Genomic DNA, 24,319 nt, shown 5'->3' with positions numbered 1-24,319 from the left:
AAAATCAAACCCAGAATCTCATTTTTCAAGTGGCTGACTTACAGTGCAAACTGAATTCCCAGCTTTGCAGGGTGTCTACTGTTAAAGTAAGGGCACTGATTGGGAAGGAATGGGATCCTGAAAGTTGGAATGGGGATGTGTGGAAAGACCTTGATGAAGCTAGGGATATTAAACTCATAAATTCTGATGAGTCTTCTTTGCCAGTAGAAGCAGCCTCTCTACCTCAGTCTGAGGAAATTAACCCTACATTGTCTCAGGAAACTATAATGGCCTCCCCAGAGGCAGCTGCCTTTCCAAGACAATGCCAGTTCTCCTCAGAATCCACCTCCACCACCCTTCTTTGCTTCTACACCTATGGATTTGGCTAGTTAGTCTTGGTATTCCTAGAAGTGAAATAGATAAGAAGGCTACTAAGTTCTTACTTGATCTGTATAAGCAGAAAATCTCTAGGTCAAGTGAACAAAAGTCAAACCTAAATTATAAAAACAGGCACTGCTGCTGAGTCAATTCCAAGACATGAGCCCAGTTTACAGACTCAGAACTCCTTGACTGAAGGGGAGGCTGGGTGCCCTTGAGGAAGGACCCTGGTATACTGCCAAAACTTTATAATGTTAATGGGTGTCCCAGCCTTTCCCAAAGGAACCTATGGCCTTTACTGGTGTGATTGTGCATTGCGGAAAAGGGAATAATGAGACCTTCTGGGGACTACTGGACATTGTCCCTGGACTGACACTAATTCCAGGAGACTCAAAATGTCACCATGGTCCACTAGAGTAGGGGCTTATGAAGGTCACATAATGAATAAAGTTGGCAGTGGGCCCAGTCGGTCCCCAAATTCATCCTGTGGTTATTCCCCAAGTTCCAGAACCGTACTTGGAATAGATATACTAAGTAACTGGAGGAATTCCCACACTGGTTCCCTGACCTATGGAGTAAGGGCTACCATGGTGGAAAAGGCTAAGTGGAAGCCACTAGAACTGCCTCTACATAGAAAAATAGTAAAGGCAGTACTGCATTCCTGGAGGGATTTCCGAGGTTAGTGCCACCATCAAGGACTGAAAAGATGCAGGGGTGGTGATTTGCACCACATCCCCATTCAGGTGGCCATACCTTGTAAGAGCAGGAAAAAGTTCTCCAGGAGGCTGTATATACTCTGAATCAGTACCAGGTATAAGGTGCTGTTTCTCCTATAGCCAGGATTCACAGGTCCAGGAATCAAGGGGTGAAACTGGGAGTTGTACCACTCACTATTACCCCTGGTGATCCACTAACAATATATTTGCTTCCTGTCCCCATGACCTTATACTCTGCTGGCCTAGAGGCCTTAGTTCCAAAGGAAGGAATGCTTCCACCAGGAAACACAATAACGATTCTGTTAAACTGGAAGTTAAGAAGTTAAGTTAATCTGGCCATTTTGGACTCCTCATGCCTCTGAATCAACAGGTAAAGAAAGGTAGTCTCCTGACTACCAAGAGAAGTTGGACTGTTACTCCACAATAGAGGAAGGAAAAGAATGTCTGGAATACAGGAGATTCCTTATGGTCTCTTAGTATTGCCATGCCCTGTGGTTAAAGTGAATGGAAAACTACAACTACGCAATCTAGGCAGGGCTACTAGTAGCCCAACTCCTTCAGGAATGGTTTGGGTCACTCCACCAGGTAAAGAACCATGACCAGCTGAGGTGCTTGCTGCGGACAAAGGGAATATGGAATGGGTAGTGGAAGAAGGTAGTTAGAAATACCAGCGACAACCATGTGACCAGTTACAGAAATGAGGACTGTAATTGTCATGAGTGTTTCTTCCTTGTTATGAATATGTTTGTGTGGGGTATGTGTACGTATACATAATATAATATCTTTGTTTTCTCCCCTCTCTTATCCCCTATCATGTAACTTGAGCTGCACTGACTTTATATTATAGTATTTAAGTATTCTTAATTTTACATGAAAGTATTTAAGTTATGGGATATCAAGGAGAAGAGTTAACATCATTTAAGGACTTTGCATCCTCTTCTGGAGAAAGGGTTAGTGTGTTTTCATTTGTATGCAGGATAGTTGTACATCAGTTAGAAGTATGGCCTTCTTATTGTCTTTATTTAGATGTGTGTATAGGTGCCAAGTTGACAGGTGGTGGACTTGTGATAGTTAATTTTATGTTTCAATTTGACTAGACTATGGAGTGCCAAGATATTTTGTCAAACATTATTCTGGCTATTTTTGAGGGGGTCTTTTTGGATGAGATTAACATTTTAATCAGAAGAGTAAAGAAGATTGCCCTCTATAATGTTGGTGCGCCTTATCTAATCAGCTGATGGCCTGAACAGAACAAAAAACTGACCCTCCCCTGAGTAAGAGGTAATTCTCCAGCAGAATGCCTTCAGACTTCATCTGCACCATCAGCTCTCCTAGGTCTTGAGCCTGCTGGCCCCCACTGCAGATTTTGGACTTCCCAGCCTCCATAATTGCCTGTGCCAATTCCTCACAATAAATCTCAATACCTCTCTCTCTCCATCCATCCATCCATACATACATACATACATACATACACACACACGCACACACACATATATATTCTCCTATTGATTATGTTTCTCTGGAGAACCCTGATTAATACAGTATGGTATATGAATTACACCTTAATAAAGCTACTATGGAATAACTGATAGAACTAAAGAAAGAAATAGACTAGTCCACAGTTATAGTTGGATGCTTCACACCCATCTTTCAACAACTGATATACACAAAATCAGCAAGGGTATAGAACTGAACATCACCCAATGAACAAGTTCTAAACACCATTTATAGGACATTCTACCAAACAGCAGCATAATATATACTTTAAAAAAGTATTTATAGAACATATACCATGGTAGATCATATCCTAGCAAATCCAAAATAACTGAAATACCAAGTATGTTCTCTGACCACAATTGAATCAAAGTCAAAATTAATAACATGAAAAAGATAACACGAACATATTCAAATCCTTGAAATTTCCTCAAATACTTTTCAAACTCTCAAGACTTTTAATATAGAAATATTGAAAAGTTCTTTTGTTGCCTCACAGTTCCCTAAGACTGTTTTTTGTTTTTGTATCTATTTTCTCTCTGCTATTCAGATTGGGTAAATTCTGTTGGTCTGTCCTCTATTTCAGTGATTCTCTCCTCTTTTACCTCTACTCTACTAGTGAGCCCATTCAGTCAAAAATTTTTTTTTTGTTTTGGTTATTATATTTTTGTTATATAATTTTAATTTGCTTTTCATAATTTTCATTTCATTGCTTAGACTTTTCTATTTTTTCATTTGTTTCAAAAGATTTTATACTTGCTTGTTAAAGCATTTTATAATGCTGGCTTTAAAATTCTTAGAAATTCCATTATCTCATTCAATTTGGTGTTTCTGTTGATTTTCTTGGCATTTTTGATAATTGATATTATATTAGAGACTGTGGATCCTATTTAATCTTCTTTTTCTTTTAGGAGTGGAGGTTTAGCACAAGGGCCACCTAAGTATGGCTGCTCAGCTTCCCTCTGTGCTCCAGGACCACCCTGGCAAAAATGGAGCACTTACACTGTGTCATTGCAGATGGCTGGGTAGAAGTTCAGCTCCCTGTTTTTGCTGCTGACATCTTCCTAGCCAAACTGGATCACCAATTCACATCTACTTGTTGCCTCCTAGTGGGAGTTTTAGCTCAGCTCTTGGCTGGGCACCATTGACACCTGGAGAGAGAAAGGAGGGGGCAAGCAGAGTGCTAGTCACCCCCACCATCTACCACCTTACTTTACCTCATTGACCCCAGAGGGATGGAAGGTCACCTCCCCACTTGGCCCCCTGGCACCAGGGGAGGAGTGAAGCAGAGTATTGACTACCTTACCTAGCAACACCTTGTTCTGACTTACTGATACCCCCTGGGTGTGAAGACTCAGGTTTCCACTGGGCCTTTTTGACGGGGGTTGGGGAGAGTGGAGGGCTGACTAGCCCTGCTTCACTCTGCCTGTTCAGTCTCATTCAGCTCCCTCTTGAGCTTGGCTGACACCAGGGGTCAGGTGGAGAAGAGTGGAATGCTCTATGAGTGTGGGTGCTAGGCATTGCTAACTGGGTGAATGGGTAGTGGTGGTGGTAGTAGTGAAGTGTAGTGTAATTAGCCTCATAATGCACCTCCTCATTAAGTTTTGTTACTGAAGAGTGGGGGTTCAAATCACTGTAGGACCCCACTGACACTACTATAGGAGTGTGGAATAAGAGAGTGGGGAAATTGGAGCACTGCCTGTTTCCACCTAGTGGAGGAGGGAAGATCAGCTCTCCACTCAGCCTACCGACACCACTTGCAGTTAGAGGGCTACCTTCTGCTTCGCAGGGTAGGGGATAATAAGATGGAAGATCAGCTCTCTGCTTGGCCCTATGAAACTGTGGAGTGTGATGAGGTTTTTACATTGGTGCTTGGTTGGAGTAGGGTGGTATTGCCACAAGTTTTCTGATGTTAGCCTAAACTTTTCCTAGTCATTTGGCTAGAGAGAACAGAATTTTCTTGTTTCTTGGAGGGTTTTTTGTCCATGCTGGTTGGGCTGTTCCTGGTTGGAGGCTTCTCCAGCACCCTAGTCAGTATATATGGGAAACAGCAGTAACAAAGGGAACACACTGTGTGGCTCAATAACAGTCTTCCTTCCACATTCAGATTCTGCCCATGCTTGTTTGTTGTGTTAGGTCGAGTTTTTCGTGGTAAGAGGGAGAGCCTAGGAGGAAGAGGGCTAGTCTACTTTGGCTGGAAATGAAGAGGCATTTTTTTCTCTATAATTATTTTATTAAATTATTATAAATGTACAAGAGCTTCTTTTTTTCTTTTCTTTCTGCTTTTTCTCCCCAAATCCCCCAAGTATATAGTTGTATATTTTAGTTGTGGGTCCTTCTAGTTGTAGTATGAGGGATGCCGCCTCAGTGTGGCCTGATGAGTGGTGCCATGTCTGCACCCAGGATCCAAACTGGTGAAACCCTGGGCTGCCGCAGTGGAGTGTGTGAACTTAACCACTCGGCCATGGGGCTGGCCACAAGAGCTTCTTAACTCTACACATGCACTTAAATTCTTTAAAAAGAAACTGTCATCCTGGCTAGTAGCTTTTCAATATTTTAAGAAAATTGTTTTAAAAGATTTCACATAACACCTGAAACTTACACATTTAACAATATCAAGGAAGGAATGTTTCTAAATTATTACCAATACCACCAGAAACAATTAAAAAGGTAAGAAACTGTCTCAAAGGCATTTTTTTTTACAGTCCTTCCTCTATAATAATGTTATTAAATAATGCAATCCATTCACAAAACACCTCTCTGCATCTTCTCTCGTGTCTTCTGCCATATCACTCCATATTTATGCATATCTAAGTTTTCTAAACATTATTTTCATAACCTGAAGCTCTTCTGTTACTTATCAGCTCCTGTCCTCTCCAAGTGATACAGTGAAGTCTATGGCAAATAGGGTAAGACGCTCATAACCCTCCCTCATAACCCTCATTTCCTCCACTGCCTCCTAGACGATAGTTTCCTCCACCATTTGGTCCCCACTATGTTCCTGCTGCCACCAAAATTTCCACTCTTCATTAGACCGTAGTTATAAGGTTGCTAGTTATGATTTCCAAAATCATTGTAATTTCCACTTCCATAATTTCTTCCTCCAGCGTTGTCATAACCACCTCCATAGCCCCCACCCTGGTTGCCTTATCTAGGTCCTCCACCACTGTATCTTCTTCCTCCTTAGTAACCAGTGCTACTTCCAGAACTCCCACCTCCAGAACCTCCTTCACACCCATTATAGCCATTCCCAAATCCATGTCCTCCCAAATCCATATGCTCCACCAGATCCTCCTCTAAATTTGCTTTCTGATCCTGGTCTAAAATTTCCACTGCCTCTGCATGAATCCTTCCAACTACAGTAGGCTCCTCTGCCACTCCTAGAACTTCGGACTTCCTGCATTTCTTGTCTAGACAACACCTTTCTTATTTTTATTTATTTATTTTTTTGAGGAAGATTAGCCCTGAACTAACATCTGCTGCCAACCCTCCTCTTCTTGCTGAGGAAGACTGGCCCTGAGCTAACATCCGTGCCCATCTTCCTCTGCTTTACATGTGGGACGCCTACCACAGCATGGCTTGCCAAGCGGTGCCATGTACGCACCCAGGATCTGAACCAGCGAACCTGGGCTGCCGAAGCAGAACGTGCGCACTTAACCGCTGCGCCACAGGGCTGGCCCCAGCACCTTTCTTAATGCTTACCGCTGATGGTATGGTATTTCTGTAGAACAACTTTATTCACAGGATCACGATCATCAAAAGTAATTAAGCCAATACCTCTTTTCTTTCCAGACTGTAAGTAATTATCTCAAATGGTATCAACTTTTCTATATTCCTTGCAGTAATCTTGAAGGTGATGTTTCTTAGTATCTTCTTTAATTTCACCAACAAACAGCTTCTTCACAGTTACACAAGTACCAGGTTTTCCAGATTTGTCTCATTATAGCACATCTCGGCTCCAGCTTTCTCGCATCAATTGAATGAGATCTTGCAGCCATGGTGGCATCAACCTCAGCCATGGATGAAAAAGTTACAAAACCAAGTAAATACTCTTGATCTTTTGCTTGCAGGGTCCCTCATTACCAGACAGTCTGTAAGTTTTCTCCATAGCTCACAGTAGACTTTCCTCTGTAGTTTCAAAGCTTAAACCACCAATAAAGAGTTTACAGAAATGCCCCTCTTCTCTCTTCATAGCAGACTCAGTCACTTCATCTGGATTTCAGCCCAGAGAGATGAGCAAGATCTCTGCCAAGGAGCACGAGCACACTTATCCCAGCACTGTTGTCTTGAGGCATCTGTTTCTTGATGGTCTCTGCTTTGGTGTAATGCATGCAAAGGCCTTCCATACCACAAGATAGTTTTCAAAATCATTTATATTTCATCATGTTACATTTCTGATTTGTTTTTTTTTAAAGATTTAATTTTTTTCCTTTTTCTCCCCAAAGCCCCCCAGTACATAGTTGTATATTCTTAGTTGTGGGTCCCTCTAGTTGTGGTATGTGGGACGCTGCCTCAGCGTGGCTCGGTGAGCAGTGCCATGTCCGCACCCAGGATTCAAACCTACGAAACACTGGGCCGCCTGCAGCGGAGTGTGCGAACTTACCCACTCGGCCACGGGCTGGCCCCTGATTTTTCTTTTTATATATTTTTTGTGAACTAGTTTAATTCCCCAGATAAGTAACTATATTCTTAAGCATTCAAAACTGTTCTGAAATCACCTCAGTTTTCCGCCCTTCTTCCTGTCTCACTTGCTTCCTTCTTACTTTATTGACTTTCCCCTTTAGTTCCATTCAGCTGACTTGCATCACTGTGACATGATTATTATAGTTTTATATTAAAATGCTAATAAAGCAAATTCAGCTGTATTATTTATTACCATTTTCTTGATATCACCAATATAGTCATCCAGATAAATATTAGAATTACTTTATGGTGTTGAAAATACTATTTTAATTGGATTATATTAGATTTATAGCTCATGAGAGACCTTGAATTTAGGCTTCTTTTAAAATTTTATATAAGAATATGTGTAATTCGGCATACATAATGGGTGCAAAAAATGAGTGATGCAAGATTTCAGAAACATATGTGACATGCTTCTCCCCCAAATTTATTATAAAAATTATCTTAATCAAGCATTTAGGTCTAATTTTGCCCCATTTGAGGCAAAAAACCTTTTTGAGTACTTTCCTCCAGGCCGTGTGAATGGTGCAGCTTTCCCCCGCCTGGCGGGAACAGGCGCCAGTCCCGGCCCCTGCAGCGCACAGCTTCCCTCAGGCGGCGCAGGCGCGCTGGGCGGCGCTCAGACGCCGGAGCCCCCTCCGCTCCGGTTCCCGCCTCTGTCCCGCGGCCTGAAGCTTCTCTCGGCCGGTGGAAGCGAAGGGCTGCCCTGGCTGTGCCCCAGCCCTCAGGGTTCACTGCTCCTCAGTGTCTCACGTCCAGCGCCTTCGAACCAGCTGTTGCATCTATTTTGTTCTTTTTAAAGCTCTTTTAGGAGGAGGCTACTCTGGTTCCTGTTACTTCATTTAGAGAAGAAGCAAACAGGAAGTAACTTGAAAACACTTCTGTCTGTTCCCAGAAGGGTGTATTTCTACAGAGACTCTTGTTCTGTTACATCTAATCAACGGTTTCTGTTGGTAAAACAGTTTTAGCTTTAAATGTCTCCACGTTTAGTTTCTCCTCGTTTTTCTTCGAATTATTGTTTTTTCCATAAACTTCAGAATCTTCCTCTTTAAAAAGGAAAAAGGGCAGGACCGTCGGCGTTTTTCAGAAGTGCGTTCACTCCGCGTCGTCACTTAAACGTAAAAGCCCGGCGGGAGTCCGCACCAGGGAGGACGAGCACACATCCAGGTGACCAACGTCTTCTTTTTTTTAACAGCAATTTAAACGAAAATTACAAGAACCTGTAGGCTAAAAAGAAAACTCGTAGTGCTCACCTGAGGCCCCATTCTCACGTGCCCGAAAGGCCGTTTGACTTGACTTGTCTGACTTCCCCAGATCCCGCAAGAGCCCAAGCGGCTGTGGCGCGGTCCCTCGAGCGCGGGCCCGCGGCGCTGAGGAGATGACGACCAGCGCCACCAAACTCCGGGTCAGCGACGAGGCGTCTGCGCGGTCGAGCCCGCGCCCGGGGCATTGTAGGGAGCGTAGTTCCGCGGCCCGAGCTTCGGGGCATTGTGGGTATTGACGCGCCCCGCCCCAGGGCATTGTGGGTCGCGCAGGCCGGCCCGGAGCATTGTGGGTGGTGCGTCCCGCCGTGGTCTCTCAGAGTGGGCTGACTGCGCTCGGGTGCCGGGGTGAGCGCACCGACTGTGGCCGCCCTCTCCGGGGAGGGAGGGTCAGGAGAGCCGGGCGAGAGCGGCGGGGGAGGGCCCGCTGCGGTGGCCGGTTCCTTGAGGTTTGACTGTCCGGGCGGGGTCGGGTGCGGTCCGCCCGGGATCTCGGGTCGCGCTCCGTCCGCCGCGCCGGGGGCCCAGCGTCCTGTCCTGGATTCGGGGGACACGAGCTGCCCTGGCTCGGAGCAGACGTCCCAGTGCTGGGGCGCGCGGCCGGGCGGGGTCCCCCGTGGTGATGGGGGCGCCGCTTGGCCTCAGGGCCCGGCTTTTGGGGGAAGGCTTGGCCTGGGCCGGACCCCCAGACGTGCCTTGATGGTGGGGGGCGGCGAGGGCCGAACGACTTGAGTCAGCGGCCTTGGGGCCCGCGAGCTCCTGGGGGAGTTGAAGGGCCTGGCGGGGTCGGACGTCCGGGGTTGCGCGGGGCGTCCCTGTGTCCAGATCGGCGACTGCCGCAGCGGTCTGGCTCCTCAGGTGCCGGGGCCTTCCGGGAGCATGGGGGGGGGGGGGGAGCGGACCCCGGGGCAGGGAACTTTCTCCAAGCCCCAGGGGGCTGCCGGCTGAGCCCCTTAACTACTCGGGCTGGGAGAGGGCGTGGGGGTTAGACATCCAGGCTTAAGTTCTTCTTATCAGCTTTCATGATGAAAACACCGCAAACGTACCCAGGAGTAGCCGCGAAGTGCCATGGATTCACCGCTCAGATTGACCACTTATCGATGAGAGTTCTGTCCTTTCTCCCCCAAATCCGCAGCCCCAAGTGTGCATCTCTTTGGGTGCATCTGCCACCCCCTGACTGTGGCCCTCGGGCCGTCCTTCCCTCCCCTGCCTCGTTCTGATACCTTACTTTAGTGAGGGTCTCGAGCCTGCCGCCTGAGCTCGGAGAGAAGCCTGAGGCTGGAGATGCTTCTGCTGTGCCCTGGTCTTCCCTGGAGCTCTCTGCTCCCCACCCCCCCACCCAGGGGCGATCCGGGAGGGGAGAACGCCTAGGGGCCTGCCAGCCCGTCTCTGGTGGGCACCGCTTCCTTGTGTTCTGGTGACGTTTTCCCCATAATGGAGAGTGATTGCTTTGCTCCTCGATTCTTGTGCCTTGTAACGTCCCTTCTGGGGCTCAGAGCTGCAGGGTTCCCAGACAGCCAGGCCTGTACTTAAAGGGGCACATCCCTGCACAGGGGTCCTCCTGGGGCGCATCCCTCTGCCCTCATTCAGGGGCTTTCCAGCATCTTCAGGGAATTCTCCCGCGTTGTTTCTGTCCACCTGCTTCACAGGGTCTCCTCGGGTCTTTGGAGTGCTGGCAAAACAGTGGTGCTGAGAAGTGCTGTTTTGAAAGCCTTCTGTTCACTGCCATATCGTATTTCCTCAGCCGTCTTGCACATTAGGTAGTAGAAGTCTCCTTTTATGGAGAGCGAAGGGGGGTAGTAGAGGATTAAGTAGCTTCCACTTTGGAGCTGGCTGTTCTTTAACTTTCAGAGTTTTAATGAAAATTTCAAAAGAGGTGTACTGTTTTTCAAGTTTGTCTCATACATCTAATGCTGATAAAGATAAGACATTCGTTCACTTTCTCCTGATCCTTGATCTCAGCCCCTAATGACATTAACTTGTGTTGGTGACATTAATGACACTAACAGAAGGTGGGAATCAGACCTTCCAGTGTTTGCAGTCCACTCCCCCTCCCACCTTAAAGTTTTTTCCACATTCCTTATTTTTGGGGTGTGGAGTTACTAAATTTAAAATTTATTATGCAAATTTTACAGATACAGCCAAAAGTAGTGGCATATTGAAAGAGCGTCTATGTGCTCCCTCACTCGGCTTCAGCAGTTGTCAACATTCTGCTCTTCCCCTCTTCCTTTTCCTTTTCTCTGCTGAAGTATTTTGCAGCAATCCCAGATATCATTTTACCTGTGAATACTTCAGTATGCATCTCTTTTGAATAAGGACTTTAAAGAAAACAACCTTTCTACCAAATGTCACACCCAAAAAATTAAGCAAAATTCCTTGATGTCATCTAATACGCAGGCTGTGTTCAATTTCCACAATTGTCTCAAAATTCCTTGCTGCAGTTTAAATCGTACTCTTTCAACAACCCAGGTAAGAGGCATGTATTGGGAGAGTATTTGGAATTCTGCCTTCTGAATACCTGCTTCCCCTTTTCACCCATTCTGGCCTTGCTGATCTTTGTTAATGGCGTGATTCCACCCCTTGGCTCATGCTGCATGACCACAGGGTTCTCCTTGCCTCCTTGTGTTTTCCAGGTTTCCCACTAATCTGATGAGCTGTTCAGTCCTGTCAGTTCTTCTTGCCCTTCTGCTGTCCCCTCGCCTTTGTGTTGGCTCAGCAGGGTCATGATTTCTTCCTCAGTTGTTACCTCGTCTCTGCTCTCCTTTATGACGAACGTCATCAAGTGAGTTGTCTACATTTGATAAATCTAGTTTTCCTCTGCTTAGTCTCTATTAAATTCCAGATGTTTGGGATTTTTCTAGATAACTTCCTGAGTTCTTATTTAATTCCATTCAAGTCAAAGAACAAATTATATATAATGTTAGTCTTTGTAAGTTTGTTGGGAGTTATTTCATGACCCAGCATATACTGTGTCTTGGTGAATGTACCATAGGCTCATGAAAAGAATATATTCTCTCGTTGGGTGTTCTAATAAAATGTTAGGTCAAGTTGGTTGATTTTTATGTTCAGATCTTTTATTTCCTTACTGGTCTGTCTAGTTATTTTTATCAATTTACTTAGCAGTAGTTATTTTATCAATTGCTGTGACAGAGCGTTAAGTTCTCCAACTAGGATTGTGGAATTGTCCATTTCTCCATTAATTCTCTTAATTTTTGCTTCATGTATTTTGAAGCACTGTTAGAAAATGGATATACATTTACCTTTGGTATATTTTCCTGATGAATTGACCCTTTTTTTTTTATTATGAAACATCTCTTTGTATCTCTGGTAATGCTCTGTTTTGAAATATACTTTATCTGATATTAACAAGCCACTCCACCCTTCTTGTGTTTACTGTTTGTGTGCTGTATCTTTTTCCATCCATTTTCTTTCAGCTCACCTATCCCTTTGTATTTAAAGTGTGTTTCTTGTAGATAACCTATGGCAGGGTCTTGTTTTTTTACACAATCTGACAATACATTCCTTTTCGTTAATTGGTGAGTTTATTTCCTGTAATTATCAATATAGTTAGGTTTAGGTCTCTCCTTTTACTCTGTTTTCTATTTGTTTTTTGTTCCTCTCTTCCTATTCCTGCCTTCTCTGGGTCGTTTATTTATTTTTTGGAATTCCATTTTAGTTTAATTGCCATTTAGCCATACTGTTTTGCATTTTTACTTTTTATTTTTAGTGTTTGCTCTAGATATGACAATGTACATCCATAACTTTCACAGTTTATTTAGAGTTAGTGTTGTACCAGTTCATGTAAAATAAGGGATGTGCAATCCTCTACCCCATCACTTTATGCTATAATTGTCATATGTATTGCATCTACTTATGCCATCAATCACACAGTGTGATTTTATTATTTTTGCTATAAACAGCCATGTGTGTCTTTTAAACTTTAGGAGAGAAACAAAGAGTCTTTTCTGTGTATGAATGTATTTATCATTTCTGGTGATCTTCAGTCATCACAGAAGATCCAGGTTTCCATTTGGCATCATTTCTCTTCAGTCTGAAGGAACCATTTCTTGTAGTGCATCTCCGCTGCCAAGAAATTCTCCTGGTTCTCTCATTAACCTTGGTTCTTTGGGAATGGCTAGATCATAGGTGTATGTTTAACATTATAAGAATGTGCCATACTGTTTTCAAAACTTGTTCATTTTACTCTCCTACAAGCATTGAAAGAGAATTCTCTTGCTTCGTACTCTTTCCAGCCCTGAGATTGTCTGACTTTAAGACATTTTAGTTGATACAAAGTTTATTAAGTTATTAAGTTTATCTGTTTTTTACTTCTTTTCCAATCTTTATTTCTTTTCATTCTTTTTCTTCGCTTTTTGCTTTGTGTCTCCTAATCAAATGTTGTATAGAGCTGGTGAGATCAGACGTCCTTTCCTTCAATGTTTTACCATTAAGTATGATATTAGCTCTAGGCTTTTTGTAGTTGCTTATTTATTAAGTTGAGGACATTCCTTCTGTCGCTGGTTGGCTGAGAGTTTTTAATCATACGTCACCATTGAATTTTGTCATTTTTTTTCCATATCTGTTGAGGTGATTTTTCTCCTTTATTCTGTTAATCAAAATAATTAAATTGGTTGCTTTTCAATTGTTAAACTAACATTGCGTCTCCTGGATAAGTCTCACATGTTCATGACATATTATCCTTGTATTGCTAGATTGGACTTGCTAATATTTTTAAAGGATTTTTGCATAAGGGATATTGGTCTGTAATTTTCTTTCTTGTAATCTCTTTTTCAGATTTTGGTATCTGGGTTATACTGGCCTCGTAAAGTGAATTGGGAAGTATTCCCTTCTCTTCCTACTTAAGTATTTGATAGAATTTATCAGTGACCCTGACTTTCATTTCTGATAAAGTATAAAATTATGATTTTAATATCTTTAGCAGATATAGGGCTATTCAAAATTTCTATTTTAGTTTTGATAAGTTTTGTTTTGAAAGGAATTAGTCCATTTCATCTAACTTTTTATTTATTTGTCTGTTTTTTGCTGTGGAAGATTCACCCTGAGCTAACATCTGTTGCCACTCTTTCTCTTTTTGTATGTGGGCTGCTGCCACAGCATGGCCACTGACGAGTGGTGTAAGTCCACACCTAGGAACTGAACCTGGGCCGCCAAAGTGGAATGTCCCAAACTTTACCACTAGGCCATTAGAGCTAGTCCTCATCTAACTTGTTAGAACTTTGGCCCTACAGTTTTTTTTTTTTAATTAGAGAATTTAATTCATATTTAACATATATTACATACATTATTCTTACATTAATTACTAACACATTTGGGTTTAGACCTACCGTATTGCTTTTTGCTTTTTCTCCATTCTGTTTTGTTTCTTTCTCTCTCGTTTTAAAACTTTTTGAGTTAACTATTTTTTTTTATTAAGGTTATGAAAGTTAACATCCTTGTGAAATTACAGTTGTACATCATTATTAGTCTTGTTGTAGGTACACCACTTCACCCCTAGTGCCCTCCCCCCACCCCCCTTTCCCCTGGCAACCACCGATCAGTTCTCTTTGTCCATATGTTAACTATCACCTATGAGTGGAGTCATACAGAGTTCGTCTTTCTCTTCTGGCTTATTTCACTCAATATAATACCCTCAAGGTCTATCCATGTTGTGAATGGGACGACTTTGTCCTTTTTTATGGCTGAGTAGTATTCCGTTGTATATATATACCACATCTTCTTTATCCAATCATCAGTTGCTGGGCACTTAGGTTGGTTCCATGACTTGGCTATTGTGAATAATGCTGCAATAAACATAGGGGTGCATGGAACTTTTGGAATTGCTGATTTCAGGTTCTTAGGATAGATACCCAGTAGTGGGATGGCTGGGTCATAAGGTATTTCTATTTTTAACTTTTTGAGGAAGCTCCATACTGTTTTCCATAGTGGCTGCACCAGTTTGCATTCCCACCAGCAGTGTATGAAGGTTCCCTTTTCTCCACAGCCTCTCCAACATTTGTCACTCTTGGTTTTGGATATTTTTGCCATTCTAACAGGTGTAAGGTGATATCTTAGTGTAGTTTTGATTTGCATTTCCCTGATGATTAGTGATGATGAGCATCTTTTCATGTGTCTATTGGCCATCTGTATATCTTCTTTGGAGAAATGTCTGTTCATGTCCCCTGCCCATTTCGTAATTGGGTTGTTTGATTTTTTATTGTTGAGTTGTGTGAGTTCTTTGTATATTATGGAGATTAACCCTTTGTCAGATAAATAACTTGTGAATATTTTTTTCCCAATTAGTGGGCTGTTTTTGTGTTTCAATCCTGTTTTCCCTTGCCTTGAAGAAGCTCTTTAGTCTGATGAAGTCCTATTTGTTTATTCTTTCTATTGTTTCCCTTGTCTGAGGGGTTACAGTGTCTGAAAAGATTCTTTTGAAGCTGATGTCAAAGAGTGTACTGCCTATATTCTCTTTCAAAAGACTTATTGTCTCAGGCCTAATCTTTAGGTCTTTGATCCATTTTGAGTTTATTTTAGTAAATGGTGAAAAAGAATGGTTGATTTTCATTCTTTTACATGTGGCTGTCCAATTTTCCCAGCACCATTTGTTGAAGAGACTTTCTTTCCTCCATTGCAGGCCCTCAGCTCCTTTGTCGAAGATTAGCTGTCCATAGATGCGTGGTTTTATTTCTGGGCTTTCAATTCTGTTCCGTTGATCTGTGCATCTGTTTTTGTACCAGTACCATGCTGTTTTGATTACTGTAGCTTTATAGTATGTTTTGAAGTCAGGGATTGTGATGCCTCCAGCTTTGTTCTTCTTTCTCAGGATTGCTTTAGCAATTTGGGGTCTTTTGTTGCCCCCATATGAATTTTAGGATTCTTTGTTCAATTTCTGTAAAGAATGACATTGGAATTCTGATTGGGATAGCGTTGAATCTGTAGATTGCTTTAGGTAGAATGGACATCTTAACTATGTTTATTCTTCCAATCCATGTGCATGGAATGTCTTTCCACCTCTATGTTGTAGTCGATTTCTTTCAAGAAGGTCTTGTAGTTTTCGTTGTATAGATCTTTCACTTCCTTGGCTAAATTTATCCCAAGGTATTTTATTCTTTTTGTTGCGATCGTGAATGGGATTGAGTTCTTGAGATCTTTTTCTGTTAGTTCCTTGTTAGCATATAGAAATGCTACTGATTTATGTATGTTGATTTTATACCCTGCAACTTTGCTGTAGTGGTTGATTGTTTCTAATGGTTTTTCTATGGATTCTTTGGGGTTTTCTATATATAAGATCATGTAATCTGTGAACAGTGAGAGTTTTACTTCTTCATTGCCTATTTGGATTCCTTTTATTTCTTTTTCCTGCCGAATTGCTCTGGCCAAAACCTCCAGTACTATGTTGAATAAGAGTGGTGAAAGTGGGCACCCTGGTCTTGTTCCTGTTCTGAGAGGGATGGGTTTCAGTTTTTGTCCGTTGAATGTGATGTTGGCTGTGGGTTTGTCATATATGGCCTTTATTATGTTGAGGTACTTTCCTTCCATACCTATTTTATTGAGGGTTTTTATCATAAATGGATGTTGGATCTTGTCAAATGCTTTCTCTGCATCTATTGAGATGATCATGTGGTTTTTGTTTCTCATTTTGTTAATGTAGTGAATCACGTTGATTGACTTGCAGATGTTGAAACATCCCTGAGTCCCTGGTATAAATCCCACTTGATCATGGTGTATAATCTTTTTGATATATTGCTGTATTCGGTTTGCCAAAATTTTGTTGAGGATTTTTGCATCTATGTTCATCAGTGATATTGCCCTGTAGTTTTCCTTCTTTGTGTTGTCCTTGTCAGGTTCGGGGATCAGGGTGATGTTGGCTTCATAGAATGTATTAGGGAGTGCTCCATCTTCCTCTATTTTCTGGAATAGTTTGAGAAGGATTGGTATTAAATCTTCTTTGAATGTTTGGTAGAATTCTCCAGAGAAGCCGTCTGGTCCTGGACTCTTATTTTTGGGGAGGTTTTTGATTACTGTTTCTCTTTCTTTACTTGTGATTGGTCTATTCAGATTCTCTGTTTCTTCCTGATTCAGTTTGGGTAGGTTGTATGAGTCTAGGAATTTATCCATTTCTTCTAGGTTGTTCAATTTGTTGGCATATAGCTTTTCATAGTATTCTCTTATGATCCTTTGTATTTCTTCAGTATCTGTTGTGATTTCTCCTCTCTCATTTCTAATTTTATTTATTTGAGACTTCTCTCTTTTTTTTTTAGTGAGTCTGGCTAAGGGTTTGTTGATTTTGTTAATTTTTTCGAAGAACCAACTCTTTGTTTCATTGATCCTTTCTACTGTCTTTTTTGATTCAATATCATTTATTTCTGCTCTTATTTTTATTATTTCCCTCCTTCTACTGACTTTGGGCTTTGTTTGTTCTTCTTTTTCTAATTCCGTTAGGTGTCGTTTGAGGTTGTTTATGTAAGATTTTTCTTGATTATTGAGGTGAGCCTGTATTGCAGTGAATTTCCCTCTTCGGACTGCCTTTGCTGTGTCCCAAATAATTTAGTACGGTGTGTTTTCATTTTCATTTGTCTCCAGATAATATTTGATTTCTTCTTTAATTTCTTCAATAATCCATTGTTTGTTCAGTAGCATGTTGTTTAGTCTCCACATTTTTGGCCCTTTCCCAGCTTTATTCTTGTAGTTAATTTCTAGTTTCATAGCATTATGATTAGGAAAGATGCTTGATATTATTTTAACCCTCTTGAACTTATTGATGTTTGCTTTGTTTCCCAAGATATGGTCTGTCCTTGAGAATGTTCCATGCGCGCTTGAGAAGAATGTGTAACCTGCTGTTTTTGGATGAAGTGTCCTATATATATCTATTAGGTCCATCTGATCTAATTTTTCATTTAATTCTATAATTTCCTTGTTGATTTTCTGTCTGGTTGATCTGTCCATTGGTATTAATGGGTGTTGAGGTCCCCTACTATTATTGCGTTGCTGTTGATGTCTCCTTTTAGTTTTGTTAATAGTTTCTTTACGAATTTTGGTGCTCCTGTGTTAGGTGTGTATATATATTTATAAGTGTTACGTCTTCTTGGTGCAGCGTCCCTTTTATCATTATATACTGCTCCTCTTTGTCTTTCTCTATCTGTTTTGCTTTGAAGTCTACTTTGTCTGATGTAAGTATGGCAACACCTGCTTTCTTTTGTTCATTATTCGCTTGGAGTATTGTCTTACATCCCTTCACTTTGAGTCTGTGTTTGTCTTTGGGGCTGAGGTGTGTTTCCTGGAGGCAGCATATTGTTGGATCTTGTTCTTTGATCCATCCTGCCACTCTGTGCCTTTTGATTGGAGAGTTCAATCCATTCACGTTTAGAGTGATTATTGAAACATGGGGGCCTACTGTTGCCATTTTATCACTTGTTTTCCGGTCCTTTTGCATTTTGTCCTGATGGAGAGCTGTTACTTTGTGTTATTGTCCTTCTGCTTATCTCCTTTGTTCTGGATTTTGTATCCCCTTTCCTTTTATTGATTTTTCAGGAATGAGGTTCTTCCTGAGCATTTCTTGGAGAGACGGTTTTGTGGCGATGAACTCTCTTAACTTTTGTTTATCTGGGAAAGTTTTTATTTCTCCATTGTATTTGAAGGATATTTTTGCTGGGTAGAGTATTCTTGGCTGCAGGTTTTTGTCCTTCAGAATTTTGAATATTTCATTCCAATCTCTTCTAGCCTGTAAGGTCTCTCCTGAGAAATCTGCTGATAGCCTTATGGGGTTTCCTTTGTAAGTTATTTTCTTCTGCCTGGCTGCCCTTAGTATTTTCTCTTTGTCGTTGACTTTTGCTAGTTTCACTACTATATGCCTTGGGGTTGGTCTTCTTGCGTTAATAAAGTTTAGAGATCTATTGTCTTCTGTCACATGAAGTTCCATCTCTCCTCCCAAGTTTGGAAAGTTCTCAGCTATTATTTCTTTGAACAGGCCTTCTGCCCCTTTCTCCTTCTCTTCTCCCTCTGGTATACCTATAATCCTTATGTTGCATCTCCTAATTGAGTCAGATAATTCTCGGAGAGTTTCTTCATTTCTTTTTAGTCTTAGTTCTCTCTCCTCCTCTGTCTGCAGCATTTCTATATTCGTATCCTCCAAATTGCTAATTCTGTCCTCCATATTATCTGCTCTACTGTTCAGAGAGTCCAGATTTTTCTTAATCTCCTCCATTGTGTTCTTCATCTCCAGTATTTCTAATTGGTTCTTCTTTATAGTGTCAAGCTCTTTTGTGACATAGCTCCTGAACTCATTGAGTTGTCTATCTGAATTCTCTTTTAACTCGTTGAGTTTTTTAATAATGGCAGTTTTGAAATCATCGTCATTTAGGTCATCGTCTTTGGGATTGTTTTCTGGCAACCCGAATACAGCAATACATTAAGAGGATTATACACCATGATTAAGTGGGATGTATACCAGGGACATAGGGATGGTTCAACATCTGCAAATCAATCAATGTGACACAGCACATTAACACAATGAGGATTAAAAATCACATGATCATCTCAATAGACACAGAGAAAGCATTTAACAAGATCCAACATCCACTTATGATAAAAACTCTCAATAAAATGGGTGTAGAAAGAAAGTAGTTCAATATAGTAAGGCCATGTCCCCAAGCACGTCTACGGGAAGTCCGGGCACCCCCTGCACCAACCTGTGCGCCTGAGACCGTGGGCCCAGCAGCAGCTTGCAGTCTGGTGCCATGCTGGGGAATCTGCCCACTGGGAGCTTCCCTTTGTTCTGGATTCTGGGAGGGGCCTCCCTGCTAATGGCGAGTGGAGGCCTTCCCTGCCGGTGGGTGCGGGACCCTGGGGATTCCCCCTGGGCTTAGATGTAATCGTGGGGGTCTTGAGTAGGGCTGTTGTCACCTGTTTCCACCATCGCTCCACTGGTGAGTGCACACTCCCGCCCTTGGTGTGTGGCGATGCTATGGGGGAGTCCGCTGGAAGAGAGCCTCCTGCAGGAACTAGGCTGTCTGGGGGACAGGGGTTGGGGGTCGGAGAGTTTTCACCTATTTCCACCTCTTAGGCGTCTTGAGATGCTATCTGGATATCCTTAGTTAATCGGTGAATGTCCAGTTAGTTGTAGATTCGACAGGGAAGAGACAAAGAAGACCACTCACTCCGCCATCTTGGTCCCACCTATTAGCACACTCTTATTGCAATTGTCCTCTTAATTGGGTTGGTACCCAGTGTAGCTGGTTGCTAGGCTCTGGGGCGTACAGTTGTGATAGGCCTGAGGCCAACAAGGCTGATGTCAGTTCTCTTAGGAGTGCAGCTGAGTAGGGCTCTCCCTTGGCATGGAGGCCCTCAGTAGTTTCAGGCTTTGGAAGGTGGGGCTGATCCTTTTTATGGCTGTTTGTGAAACACAAGTATTCTGCTGCTGATAAGCCTCACCCCCCCTCTGGACCACATACACTGTCAGCACAGTCCTGGTCCATGCACACTTCTCAACCCCCTGGAGTGTACCCCACCGCCACAATGCAGAGGCCCCCACCTCTGCCCCAATGCCCCCCACAGTTCACCAGGTCTTCACGCAAGCCCTGCCCCACAGAGGCAGACACCTTTGCCTGCCTGTAGAGGATCAAGGCATTCAGTCAATCCAGGCTGAAAAGTAGCCTGAGGGCTTGCTGTTAGGTGGGGCCAGTCCCTAGGGCGGGTTGCCTGCCCTGGCTGACCTGGATTAAATCTGTGCTCTAGTGGGTGTGGCAGACCCCTGGGCTAACAGCCCAAGGGACGCACCTCAATGGCCCCCACCTGTGTCCGTATCAGCACGCCCGGACCAGCTCAGAACAACGGCCCCCACCAATGTCTCAGTCTCCGGAGAGGATCCTCCTCTCACCAAGATGCCCCCAGAGCCCACCAGGTGAGTCTCGTTTTACCAAAGGACAGTCATCCTTCTCTCTGGTGATTTTAGGTTGCTGCAATGAGTTTGTTTGTGCGTGGGCCCTTTAAGACCCGGATCTTTTTGGCTTTTGGCCGATAGCTTTTCTGGGGTGTCGTCGCTGCAGTTAATAGCCAACAAAGCCAGGCAGTAAGACCCCCTCTCAGTTGGGCTGAGTCCAAAGGATGGTTACAGCGGTATTGCCCCCGCTCCAGACCTCACTCCTCCAGGGAGGGCTCGTACCTTAGGTTGGCTCCCACCTGGCCAGCTGAGATGCTCTGCTGCTCCTAAAGGTGGCTTTTTTCCTCTCTGGCCAGAGTTACTGCCTCTTCTGCTTTCATCAGGACTGTCCCTTATTGTGGGGGTTCTTTTTATCCAGTTTTCAGTTTTCAATCCAGGGTGATTCTTCCTAAAATTGTTGTAACCTGGTTGTGTTCATGGGAGGAGGCGAGTTCAATGTCTGCTCACAGCGCCATCTTGACGAGAACTCCCTACAGTTTGTTTTTTAAATAGGAATCCCTTATTGTCCTTTTAATGCCTGTAAGATTTGTAATGATGTTCCATCTTTCATTCCTGCTACTATTTGACCTTTTTTTAAAAATTATTTCTTAAATTTAATCATGCTTCTTAGGGATCTAACAATTTTTTTTTTTTGGAGAGATTTGACTCTCTTTTATTCTTTTTTATTGTGGTAGAAAACATGTAACATATATTTACCCTCTTAATAATTTTTATGTGCATAGTACAGTATTGTTAGGCATATCCACATTGTTGGATCTCTAGAACTTTTTCATCTTGCGTGAGTGAATATTTACCCGTTGAACATCAACTTCCTGTTTCCCCTCCCCTCCAGCCCCTGGTTAACTACCATTCTACCTTCTGTTTCTGTTACTTTAGGTACCTCGGATAAGTGGAATCATGTGATTGTCTTTTTGTCACTGGCTTAATTCCCTTAGTGTAATGTCATCAAGGTTCAGCCATGTTGTAGCATATGGCAGGAGTTCCTTCCTTTTTTTAAGGCTGAATAATATTCCATTTTATGTATAGACCACTTTTTCTTTATCTGTTTATCTGTTGATGGATGTTTAAGTTGCTTCCACATCTTGGCTAATGTGGGTGTACAAATATCTGAGATCCTGTTTTCAATTCCTTTAGATACATATCCAGAAGTGGGATTGCTGGATCATATGGTAGTTCTAATGTTAATTTTTTGAGGGACTTCCATACTGTTTTACATGGTAAACAGTGTGGAATAGTAATAGTAAACAGCTGCACCATTTTACATTCCCAATAACAATACGTTAGGGTTCCAATTTTTCCATGTCCTTGCATTTCCCTGATAATTTGTGATGGTTAGCATCTTTTCATATGCTGTTGACCATTTGTATCTCTTCTTTGGAGAAATGTTTATTCAAGTCCTTTCCTATTTTTTAGTCAGGTTATTTGTTTTTTGTTAATGGGTTGTGGAAATTCTTTATATATTCTGGATATTAACCCCTTATCCAATGCACGTATATCTTAGACATATTGCGGGTTCGGTTCCAGACCCCTGCAACAAAGTGAATATCACAATAAAGTGAATCACACAAATTTTTTGGTTTTCCAGTGCATATAAAAGTTATGTTTACTTTGTATCATATTAATTGTACAATAGCATTATGTCTAAAAAAAGCAATGTACGTACCTTAACTAAAAAATACTTTATTGCTAAAAACTCCTAACCGTCATCTGAGCCTTCAGCTAGTTGTAGTCTTTTGGTGGTGGAGGGTCTTGCCTCGATGTTGATGGCTGCTGGTTGATCGGGTGGTCATTGCTGAAGATTGGGGTGGCTGTGGCAATTTCTTAAGACAACAATGAAGTTTGCTGCATTGATTGACTTCTTTTCATGAATGATTTCTCTGTAGCATGTGATGCTGTTAGGTAGCATTTTACCTACAGTAGAACTTCTTTTGAAATTGGATTTAGTCCTCTCAAACCCTGCTACTGCTTTATCAACTAAATTTATGTAATATTCTAAGTCCTTTGTTGTCATTTCAACAGTTTTCACAGCGTCTTCACCAAGAGTAGATTCCATCTCAAGAAACCACTTTGTTTTCTCATCCATAGGAAACAACTCTTCTTCTGCTAAAGTTTTATGAGATTGCAGCAATTCAGGCACATCTTCAAGCTCCACTTCTAATTCTAGTTCTCTTGCTGTTTCCACCACAACTGCAATTACTTCCTCCACTGAAGTCTTGAACCCCTCAAAGTTATCCATGATGATTGGAATCAACTTCTTCCAAACTCCTTTTAATGTTGATATTTTTGACCTCCTCCCTTGAACCACGAATGTTCTTAATGGCATCTAGAATGGTGAATCCTCACCAGAAGGTTTTCAATTGACTTTTCCCGGATCCATCAGAGGGTTCACTCTCTACGGCAGCTATAGCCTTACAAAATGTATTTCGTAAATAATGACTTCAAAGTTAAAATTGCTCCTTGATCCATGATCCGCAGAATGGATGTCATGTTGGCAGGCGTGAAAAAATTAATCTCGTTGTACCTTTCCGTCAGAGCTCTTGGGTGACCAGGTGCATTGTCAATGAGCAGTCATATTTTGAAAGGAATCTTTTTATAGAGAGCACAGGCAGAGTAGATTAAGCATAATTCTTAAGGGTCCTGGGTAAGTATTGGCTTCAACTTAAGGTCACCAGCTGCATTAGCCCCTAACAAGAAAGCCCATCCTTTGAAGCAAGAATTGACTTCTCTTCTCTAGCTATGAAAGTCCTAGGTGGCATCGTTTTCCAATATAAGGCTATTTTGTCTACATCAAAAATCTGCTGTTTAGTGTGGCCACCTTCTTTAATGGTCTTAGTTGGATCTTCTGGGTAAGTTACTGCAGCTTCTACACCAGCACCTGCTTCCTCACCTGGCACTTTTATGTTATGGGGTTGGCTTCTTTCCTTAAACCTCATGAACCAACCTCTACTAGCTTCAAACTTTTCTTCTGTAGCTTCCTCACCTCGTTCAGCCTTCACAGAATTGAAGAGTTAGAGCCTTGCTTGGAATCAGGCTTTGGTTTAAGGGAATGTTGTGGCAGGTTTGATCTATCCAGACCACTGAAACTTTCTCCATATCAGCAATAAGGTTGTTTTGCTTTCTTATCATTCGTTTGTTCACTGGAATAGCACTTTTAATTTCCTTCAAGAACTTTTCCTTTGCATTCACAACTTGGCTAACTGTTTGGAGCAAGAGGCCTAGCTTTCAGCCTGCCTCAGCTTTCAACATGCCTTCCTCACTAAGCTTAACCATTTCTAAGCCTTTTCTTTTTTAAGTTGAGGTCATAATAGTTTATAACATTGTGAAATTTCAGTTGTACATTATTATTTGTCAGTCATCATATAAATGTGCCCCTTTACCCCTTATGCCCACCCACCAAGCCCCTTCCCCTCTGGTAACCACTAATCTCTTCTCTTTGTCCATGTGTTAGTATATCTTCCACGTATGAGTGAAATCATATGGTGTTTTTCTTTGTCTGGCTTGTTTCGCTTAACATAATACCCTCAAGGTCCATCCACGTTCTTGTGAATAGGATGATTTGGTCTTTTTTTTTTAAGGCTGAGTAGTATTCCATTGTATATATATATACCACATCTTCTTTATCCATTCATCAGTTGGTAGGCACTTGGGTTGCTTCCACATCCTGGCTGTTGTGAATAATGCTGCAATGAACATAGCGGTACATAAGTCTCTTTGAATTGTTGATTTCAAGTACTTTGGATAAATACCCAGTAGTGGAATAGCTGGATCATATGGTATTTCTATTTTTAATTTTTTGAGAAATCTCCATACTGTTTTCTATAGTGGCTGCACCAGTTTGCATTCCCACCAGCAGTGTATGAGGGTTCCCT

The 24,319-nt window shown here is 42.2% G+C and overlaps 1 protein-coding gene and 1 pseudogene across 24 annotated transcripts in view; one reads left to right on the top strand and one right to left on the bottom strand.

Annotated features, from left to right (window-relative positions):
* ZNF169 (zinc finger protein 169) overlaps positions 1-24,319 on the top strand; it is a 122,914-nt gene that overhangs the window by 57,420 nt on the left and 41,175 nt on the right. For 5 of the 24 annotated variants that reach the window (XM_070589974.1, XM_070589977.1, XM_070589970.1 and 2 more), the window contains exons 1-2: positions 8,749-8,860; positions 11,146-11,294. The exons of 5 other annotated variants lie outside the window; for them this stretch is intronic. The gene's annotated coding sequence lies outside the window, so the exon portion shown is untranslated. Of the gene's footprint in view, positions 1-8,746; positions 8,861-11,145; positions 11,295-20,317; positions 20,412-24,319 lie in introns of those variants that run through there. 14 more of the 24 variants (XM_070589964.1, XM_070589960.1, XM_070589972.1 and 11 more) reach the window with 10 other exon arrangements.
* LOC103560407 (heterogeneous nuclear ribonucleoproteins A2/B1-like) lies at positions 5,109-6,904 on the bottom strand (annotated as a pseudogene).

This window comes from Equus przewalskii, chromosome 22 (genome assembly GCF_037783145.1).
Source record: "Equus przewalskii isolate Varuska chromosome 22, EquPr2, whole genome shotgun sequence".
Classification (NCBI taxonomy): domain Eukaryota; kingdom Metazoa; phylum Chordata; class Mammalia; order Perissodactyla; family Equidae; genus Equus; species Equus przewalskii.
Note: the sequence above shows the minus strand (reverse complement) of the source record. Positions and strands in the feature narration are given on the sequence as shown.